This window comes from Octopus bimaculoides, chromosome 23, assembly GCF_046866305.1.
Source record: "Octopus bimaculoides isolate indiv1 chromosome 23, ASM4686630v1, whole genome shotgun sequence".
NCBI lineage: Eukaryota > Metazoa > Mollusca > Cephalopoda > Octopoda > Octopodidae > Octopus > Octopus bimaculoides.
This window is the reverse complement of record NC_142950.1, coordinates 37,689,197-37,699,196: the sequence shown is the minus strand read 5'-3', so window position 1 is coordinate 37,699,196 and position 10,000 is coordinate 37,689,197. Positions and strand designations below refer to the sequence as shown.

The following is a 10,000-nucleotide window of genomic DNA, read 5'->3' as shown; positions in this document are numbered from 1 at the left end:
ATGAGAAAGAGAGGGGGGGAGGAGGGAGAGAGAAATATAGAAAGAGGTAGAGATAGATATGTGTGTGTGTGTATATGTATGTATATGTGTGTGTGTGTGTGTGTGTGTGTGTGTGTGTGTGTGTGTGTGTGTGAGTATGTATGTGTGTGTGCGTGAGTATGTATGTGTGTGTGTATGCACATGTGTGTGTGTAATTGTATGTATTAAGAGCAATCCTGGTCGGATGGTTAATAAATTTGCTCCGGCATCACGAGACCCCTTCTTCAAGCCTTGTGCAATACGTTTGGGGCCGGTGGTGGTGGTAGAGGGGAAACTGTGTGGAAGCGTCGTCCGATGGATTTTAACTAGGAAATATTGAAAGGGATGTGCTGATTCGTCCCACCCCCACCCCGAAAATTACGTCAAGGGTACAAACATGTCTACGGAGTACTCGGACACTACACTATTCGAATAAACTAGCTCTGCTGAACGAATACTCATCGTCGAAATCGACGGGGATCCATTTACATGAAACGTTTCTATGCTTCAGTGTGTGCGTGTGTTTCTATGCATCTGTGAATAGCTGTGTGTGTGTGTGTGCATATGTAAATATGCTGCGTGTGCAGGTGTGTGTGTGTGTGTGTGTGTCAGTGAGCGGGTATGCGTGTGTGTGTTCGTGTCTTTCTGCGTATGTGTAAATAGCTGTTTTGTGCAGGTGTGTGTGTGTGTGTGTGTGTGTGTGTGAGAGAGCAGGTGCGTGAATGTATCTGTCAGTGAGCGGGTATATGTGCGTGCGTGCGTGTACGTTGTCGAAGACGTCAGTAAGACGGCATGTTCCGATCGATGATTGAAAGAGAGAGAAAGAGAGAGAGGGGGAGAAGAAAGACGAAATAGAAGGAGGAGGAGAGAAGACTTGGTAAAGATAGAAGCGAAGAGAAAGATGAGTAGGAGGAGGAGAGAGAGAGAGAGAGAGAGAGAGAAAAAGAGAGAGATTGCATAAAGTACAGCTGAACTTTCTTACACGATATTGAAAAATAGTATTTTCCACTTCAAGTCGATCATCATTGAATACAGGTGTAGTGGTGGGGTGGGCGGGGGGGGGGGGGGTGATTGTAATGGCGGTGGTGATGACGGAAGTGGCGATGACGGAAGTGGCGATGATGCTAATAAGCGATGGTGTTGCTGGTTTTGGTGGTTGTGAAGGCGGTGTCGATTCTAGTAAAAGTACTTGAGGTGGTGTTGGTGCTAGTAGTCAGGGTAGGTTTTTGTGGTGGTGGTGGTAGTTGCAGTGGTCATAAGAAGACCTAGTAACAGCTGCGTATACTATCATACTAGTAATATTAGTACACTGAGTATACCAATACGTGTGTGTGTGTGTGTGTGTGTGTGCCGTGTTCCCATTGTGTAATATCTTGTTAAGGTCTCCTAACTTTTATGTAATATTCTCTCTCTCTCTCTCTCTTGCTGTGTGTGTGTGTGCCTGTTGCATAAATATATTCCTGTCGCGTATATATTATGTGGATATATAAACACACACACATGCGCGTGTGTATATCTTATGTATATGTTATTTATGGGCCTATTGTGTGTGTGTGTGTGTGTGTGTGTGTGTGTGTGTCATGGAAAGCAGGTATTTCCTCTTCTTTAATCAGCCAAGGCGAGAATGGGTGGGCGGACATTGATATCAGCCAACCAGCCAGCCAGCCAGCTAGCCAGCCAGCACTTTGAAAAGCCCACCCAATGAACCGTCCCCCAACTACCATACCACCACCACCACCACCACATCACAACTGCCATCATCATCATCATCATCATCAACGACAGGGTTACATAATTACTGAAAGACAGGTTTTTAATGAGAGACACCAACTGCTGCATATTGAAACGAGATACCCACAACCGGGAATCGAAACCGTGCCGCCTGCACTGATTGCGTCCCCCAACCACCTACTTTTTATATTCCCTTTCTCTCTCTGGCTGTCTCACTCACTCATATATATGTATGTATGTATGTATGTATGTGTGTATGGTAGATCCCCGTCGTTCGACGATGACGATTATCCAGTTGTTCGATCCACTGAAATTACGTACTCTTGAATTAATGTCGGAGTGGTTGAGTACTCCGTAGACACGTTTACTGTTAACGTAATTCTCAGGCAGAATCAGCTCAACACAGTGCGCGTGACCTTTTCACTTATAAGTACAATCCCACCCCTACAACGCGTTTCTATAGTTTCCATCCAGTCGATTCCTCCAGACATGTGGGGTCGATCCGAGGCTACAGAAAACGACACATAGCCCCAAATGCCAGAGAGAAGGATAGTGACAGGGGCCTCGCGGCGGCGGCGGCGGCGGGTTCTCTCTTTTATCTTTCAGTTGCTTCAGTGATTGAACGGAACAAATCGATCCCAAGATTTATGATTTGTTTTTAAGACCGATACTTATTCCATCGTCACTTTTGCCGAACCGCTAGATTAAGAAGATATTAAAAAACCAACACCGGTTGTCGAGCGGTGGGGGAGTGTGGCAACAGGCAAAAAAGACACACACATACATACACCATGGACTTCCACATAGTTTCCGTCTACCAAATTCACACGGCATTAGTTGGTCCAGGAGGCTACAGTAGAAGAATTTGCTCAAGGTGCCGCGCTGTGGAACCGAACCCGAGACCAAACGATTGCAAAGTGAGGGTCTTAACCATAACGGCCAGACCTCCTGCGTCTCTTCACTATTTTCAAAATTAGTTTTATATTTTTAAAATCTTAATTCTTCTGATAATATTGGCTCTGGTCTCCCTTTTTGTCAATTTCCTAATTCGTTAATTCCTCAAATCATTTTTTTTTTCTTTAAATCTACATTTTTTTTTTTTAATTAAATTGTTCCTTCGCCATTTTTTATTTCACCAACTTCTGTGGCGTGAAGGTGTCGCTATTTAAAACTTATTTTTCCAGTTGCATCTTTTTGGCGTGTCAAAAAACCAAGCATTGTCAATATTTGTGCTGGGCTTTGGTCTTTGAATTGCAGGGTCGCCGCCATGAAATACTGGGTGTGTCCTGGACAGTCTTTCATACCTAATAAAACCCATCCCTGTCCAGGTTTGATCACAACCAATTTCTTCAAGACAAACTGAATAAGAGAAAGGGAAGAATCGTCCCACAATACAACACTGGTACTTTATTTATCGACCCGCCTCCCCCAAAGAAAAGCTGACCTCAACGTCATTTGAACAAAGGAAGCCGGCAGCTGGAACGATGGTCGCAAAGCAGTCTCTCCCACATTCTAACACGACTCTACAACCATGGCCACCAAGTTGGTGTGCTTCTTTGTCAAACCTGCAGCATTTCTATTTCATGCTTCCATTCATTGGATCCTTATTTGTTGCTCCTTTCCCGAAGTGTCGTTTGATATTTTCTTCTGCAGTCGTTGTTTCATTGAGGATCGCTTATGTGTCTCTGTCCTTGCAATCGTTCTGGGATGTTTCACATCTGTTCAAGTCAAGAAACTTCCAATTGTTAAAATGTCAACAAGACTCGGAAACTGACGCAACTCGCGGTACTGACAGAGTTTCAAATGTTTGAAAGATTACATGTCTGGTGTTACCCCCCCCCCCCCACTTTTATCTTCCTGGCAGTGAGCTTAATCGTGCCTATCGCATGTTAATATCTCAGTCAACTCCCGGATAAATCTTACATCGCAAAATATTGAATTTCCACTTTTTACTGACGAGAAAGTAACCGATCCCGGGTTTTGCCATCGGGACCCGCCCATGTGTCTCTTTGAAACATCTACGCATTAATCAAACATCGCGTTCACTAAAGACAACTCTACAAACTGTACTTCCTGTTAATTCATAGACAGCTGTTAACTTAAGTGAGATTTGGCTGCTATTTCTGACGAGTCGAGCTATCACCGTTGTCGCTGTTTAGTTCCAGATCAGTCTGACTGAGCAGACCAGCACCGAACAGCATTTTAGCTCTGATTTTTCTTCTTGGTGGTAGTGTTGGGTGGGGTCGTGTATATATAAAGGTCACATTATCCAGATGGTAGGGTATAGTGTGAAGTTTGGTTGCTATTTCTAGCAAATCGGGGTCTGGGGTGCTTGACACTTTACAACTGTGACGTAATAAATACAATAACCTTTGTTTTAAGAGAAGAAACACACAGAACCTATTTTCTACCTCACAACTACACCAACTGTTGAGTACCGATATGAGGAGACATGGGTTTACACCAACCTAGTGAAGGCACATGGCTCAGTGGTTAGAGCGTCGAGCCTACGATCGTCAGGTTGTGAGTTCGAACCCTGGACCAGGCTGCGTGTTGTGTTCTTGAGCAAGACACTTTATTTCACGTTGCTCCAGTTCACTCAGCTGTAGAAATGAGTTGCGATGTCACAGGTGCCAAGCTGTATCGGCCCCTTTGCCTTTCCCTTGGATAACATCGGTGGCATGAAGAGGAGAGAGCGGTAAGCATGGGTGACTGCTGGTCTTCCATAAACAACCTTACCCGGACTTGTGCCTTGGAGGGTAACTTTCTAGGTGCAATCCCAGAGTCAGTCATGACCGAAAGGGGTCTCAGCACTCACTCTCGCAAATCTACCTACCTACCTACAGAAATAACGTTTATTCATAGCAATTAGGGCCTTTTTGCAATTATTCGATCTAAAACGGCAACAAAACCCCTCTCATATCAAGCTTTACTGACTTAAAAAATCGACATTAAATAATGTCGTTTTGAAGGCAAAAAACAAAAATTAGATAAAAGACGCGATGGGCTTCATTGGAACGTCGATTTGAGAGAACCTTTATCCTGTCAGGTTTAACCTGACACAAGTTGTCCCCACCGCCACCAGCGTTTCGTTGTCTAATTCTAGATGAAACAAAAATAAATTTTAACTGTTTAATTTATAGATTTGTAAACGTATGCTACCCCCAGGGTAAATTCTGGAACCCTGGAGTCTGTGACGACAATTTGTCCATTTAGAAAAGAGAGGTTCGGGTGGGGGAGAAAGGCGAATGTTGAAGGCCAGTAAATTGTTGTTTCCATTGTTATATAATATGATTAAGAAAAGAGAAAATATTTCGTCATTTTATTTTAAGTTGACGAAAGTCGAAATCAAAACAAACAACCGAAGCACGAATTGCGCATGTGCAATAATTCAAAACAATCTCAAAATTTGCATTCTGGTGTGGGAGTTGTATTGACGTGTGTGTGTGTGTGTGTGTGTGTTTGTGTAGGTGTGGGTGTCACATATGGAGCCTAAGAAAATTCGACGAATTTAGAGGCCTTCCCTCGCCCCTAAGTGTCGCTTCCAATTAATACAATAATTACGTAACTATTCAGATCTTTTTGTTAATTATTCGGCGAATGGTGGGGGTCTTCTTTTTGATAATAACTGAAGACTAACCACCTGATACGAAACCTGGGTGTGCCCATCTTATTTATAAAACGCAGAAGGTCAGTGGATCGCGTAACGCCAGCGCGGGCTACGCGGCTTAAAAAGCTCTCACGGTGGAAGAGCTAAAAATGAGGGCCTCCTGCGGTCGTTCGATTGCTAGAAACAGCAGTCCCCAAAACATCGTTTTTTCTTTTTAAAAATATGGGGGATGGGGGGGGGGGTCAGGAAACATTACACAGTGTGATTCAGGGTTAACATTGAGGGAAAGATTGGAGTGTCACGGTTGGAATATGCCCACTTGATTCAGGAGCTGAGAATTTGGGGACAAATGACCAAAACGAAAAACGTCGATCGTCGGTCAATAAGATATAAACCGCTTGTTGATGGGTCGGAGGGTTTGGTAATGGAGGGGTTAAGGCTTAGTGGTCGCGGGTGGGGGGGATACGGGATGGTCACAACTAGAAGGCCCTTTATCACAGGTCTATTTGACCAGAATAGGGGATTAAAAAGAAAAACAGAAAATTAAAATAAAAAAACCCCTGATAAACGGCTTCCATTCGACTTTTAATAGAATCTTAAATATCCTACTCAGAGAAATGCCATTTATTCGGGAAAGGCATGAACGTAGCCACTTCCCATGTTTTTTTTTAATCTTTTTGGTTTTCGATTATATAACAAAATGCTGAGCAGAGATTAAATAACTCCCAACTATAAACACATGCAACGGCTTTCTTTCTTTCTAAGACAGTCGAGAAATTAATTTATCAATAAGCGATGTAAACAAAGCTGTGGAGCAGACGTGTGAAGGCAGGCATTCATACCTGCATACTCAGTATAGAGAGAGAGAGAGAGAGAGAGAGAGAAAGAGAGAGAGAGAGAGAGAGAGACGGAGAGAGAGAGAGATGGATAGGCAGGTAGGTAGGTAGGTAGGTAGGTATATATATAAATATATATGAGAGAGCGAGAGAGAGAGAGAGAGAGAGATAAACACACACACACAAACACAAACAGATAGATAAAGATAGATAAAGATAGATATGAATATGTTTTTTCTCTGGAAGGAGTTTAATGGCCGACTAGTTTTCTGAAAGCCCCAGAAGACTTCTCTTAAGTCTTCATTCACCCAAGAGTATTGTCTAGAAACGACTTGTATAGGAGGGATGGGAAAAGTCAATCCAAACAAACTTTTCTTTTCTATTCACCTGCATAGCCTAAGTAGTTTATTTATCGACCCAACTAAGATTTGAACTCAAAAACAGGTGGCAACTAAAACATTTCGTCCTGGTTCCTCCAGTGTTTATTGAAAATAAGTGTTGTTCAATATCCGGCTCTCCGTCTTTGACAAACCACACCGAAAGAAAAGAACAAAGATGCAAGACTACGGACGAACCTGGACACTGGAATTGCTAAGAATAGCAACTATGACTTCCTAAAGTCACAATTCGATAAATAAAAGCGGGGAGAACATATTGCATACACTACAGAAAGCGCATTATAGTCGAGTGATTAACAAGTTTGCCTCGCAATTTTCAAGTTTCGGTTTCGATTCCGTTACATGCCACCTTGGACAACTGTCATTTTCCATAATCTCTGGTCGACCTATACTTTGTCAATGAAAGTGGGTAGACGGAAACTGCATGGAAACCCGTCAGATGGACTGGAGTTTCATTTCAAAAGGGAAAGTCTTGTGAAGCCTTAGTGGTGTTGATTCTGTTTGAGAATTGAATTCCATGAAAGGTACGCGCGTCTGTGAAATACTCAGTCACTTATATGCTAATTCATTAAGGAGGAGGTAGTTACGTGGACACAAAAAAAGACGGGATGGTCACAGCTGGAACTCCAGTAATCAATCTAGATGATCTGGGCTGTTTTAGGACCAAACGAAAGCCCTCAACTTTTCTTTTTCACCAAACAACGAAGTTTGAATGTGGTTACTCAGACAGAAATAGCAGCCAAATCTCCCTCCAATGACGCTTAATGCTTTTCTCTACAACAAAAAGCACACTTTCAATTATGTGGCTCCCGTTTTTCTATAGAAAACGGGATGGTCGCGGCTGGCATGCTCTCACCCGATGAGGGGAGATTTGAGGGCTTAACGACGACTAAACGCCAAACTAAGGTGGTTAGTCCATGTGCTAGAAACAACAGCCGAAACTTCATCAAACTACACAGCCTACCCTTTAACGCGTGAAGTCACATTGAATAACGCAATCCTGGATACACTGCATCATGAAGCATACGGAAAGGTCACGGTTGGAACGGCTTTGATCACGGTGGATCTGCCAAGGGCGAAGGTAAAGAATATGTACACCCGGTGGAAAGGGTTAGGGTTGGGTTTAGGGATTTTGTTACGCCGAAGATCGGTGGTGTATGTATTCTTTGCCTCCGGCCTGCCCAGGGTTAAACAATAACAACAGGTACAGCCTCGCAGGAATAATGATGATGATGAGGAGGAGGAGGAGAAGGAGGAGGTGTAGGGTTTATTGTTTTGTTTCTAAATTATTAGAAAGAACAACGAAAATATGGAAGACCCCCCCCCCCCGTATGAACAGCAGCAGCAGCAGTAACAGCAGCAACAACAAGGACAGCATAATAGATGTACTTTTAAGCGAGGCAGAAAAGAAGCGAAGAACGGAGTCGCTTGGTTGACTTTCGATAATTTGCTCGGCGAAACTTGAAAAACATTACATAATAATAATAATAATATAAGAGATTATCATAGATAATATAGACGTAGTAGTAGTGGTGGTGGTGGTGGTGGTAATAGTAGCTACTGCGAGTAGTGTGTGTGTGTGTGTGTGTGTGTGAGGAATAAATGGAGAGAACGAAAACCACCGCCTTCACCGTTTCGTGTTGTGTGTGTCTATATACATGTATGTGTGTGTGCTTTTCTACTCCATCTAGCAAGAAATCTGAGAGGCCATAGGTACAGAGAAACCGGTGTGTGTGTATGTGCATATATAAAATTTATACACACACACACACACACACACACAAAGAGCAAGTGATCATAATAAGCGGCTTCTACCACGTGCGCCTGCATGCGCGAGTAAATACACATACATTATCTATCTATCTATATATATATATATACACATACACATACGTGTGTGTATGTATATGTATGCATATATGTGTGTATATAAAGACGTACACACACACAGAGCTTACTCAATTACTGGCGATTGAGGTGTATTTCACCTTCATTACTCCGAGTTTTGCGTGACCCACGCATCGATTCGGCAGAGGGACGGGGGTAATGGCGAAATACTATTCACTAAAAGACAGGTTAGTCTTTCACGAAGATCATTCCTGGTCCTCGGATAAACTGCCTCCTCCGCCAAAGTGCGACGGAAATGTGTAACCCTGAGGAAATGGAGCAGAAATGTAGCGCATATCGTTGGTTCTGATCATCATTTTGTCGGCGATGTGTAGATGAGATTTTGGACCGTTTGTGTGTGGAGTTTGTTTACAAACTGGACGTGAATGTATTTTCTATTTGCTAAACCAGGGAGGAAGGATTCGGCCCCCGAGAATCGAGGGAGTCGCTTCAGTGGCTTTTGCTGACTTGAGGGGGAGCCTGAGAGGAACGGAAGAATGAAAATATTGTCAAACCGGCGATCCTGGCCTTCCCAAATGCTTGCAACAAGCAGTGTTGGGTGAACCCTTAAATCACCCAAGAACCAAATTGCTCGCGATGAACCGGCGATGGATTAACTTTAACACACAAATAGGTCACGATTGAATATTTGGTAACCAAATTACACATCGCACACACAAATACAAACACCCACATATATATATATATACACAAACACATACAAGCGTGTGTATGCATGCATGAATGTGTGTGAATGGGGGGGGGAAGATTGAATGAAGGGGAGGGGGTATTAGAAAGGTTCACTTACTTGCTATGAGTCCCTCTTTTCTTTTCTCTCTCCCTATAAAATTATTTCCGTCTTCCTGCTTTTACCTGGTTCTACCATCCATCCAACTTTCCCAGTGTCTGTCTTTCTGACTGACTGACTGAATAACTCTCTCTCTCTCTCAGCTAATTCATTCATTCATTCATTCGTGTCCGTTATCAACCATTTCTTTCTTTCTTTCCTTCTCTCTCTCTCTCGTTTCTGACAGCAACTACTGTACTATGGCCAAGCTGGAGCATCGGCTAAATGGAAATTAATCGCTCAAATCGTCTCTAAACACCCACTCTAGTTTACATTTTATCGATTTCTTTTCGCCGAATCGCTGTGTTACACTGATATAAAGAGAGACAATTTCAAACACCGATAAACATAAACATACAAACGGATATGTCAGGCTTCCGCACTGTTTCCGTCTATAAAGCCCTCGGTCAAACTCCCTCCCCTTAGGGTGCCTTTTTTGCAGTCCGCACAAGGCATTCGGATCAGGCCTTTGGCTGAGGATCCTAACCACCCAACCTCTCACAAATGTTGGAGGCCCTGCGAAGGGTCGTAGGGGCTGCTTTCCCTCCAAACAAAAACTAAAAGATATAAATATACAAGTGAAGGCCAAGGTATCGTGCAATGGGATCGAACCCGTCACGTCTGTCCACAGATTCACCGTGTTCAGCTGCCTTCGTATGCACGTGTATGTGTG

General features: G+C 43.2%; 1 protein-coding gene across 12 annotated transcripts in view; it reads right to left on the bottom strand.

Moving 5' to 3' along the window:
• The window catches only part of LOC106869017 (uncharacterized), a 133,433-nt gene that overhangs the window by 28,349 nt on the left and 95,084 nt on the right, over window positions 1–10,000 (bottom strand). The window contains exon 1 of one of the 12 annotated variants that reach the window (XM_052975912.2): window positions 9,289–9,641. The exons of the other annotated variants lie outside the window; for them this stretch is intronic. The gene's annotated coding sequence lies outside the window, so the exon portion shown is untranslated. Of the gene's footprint in view, window positions 1–9,288; window positions 9,642–10,000 lie in introns of those variants that run through there. 12 annotated transcript variants of the gene reach the window in all.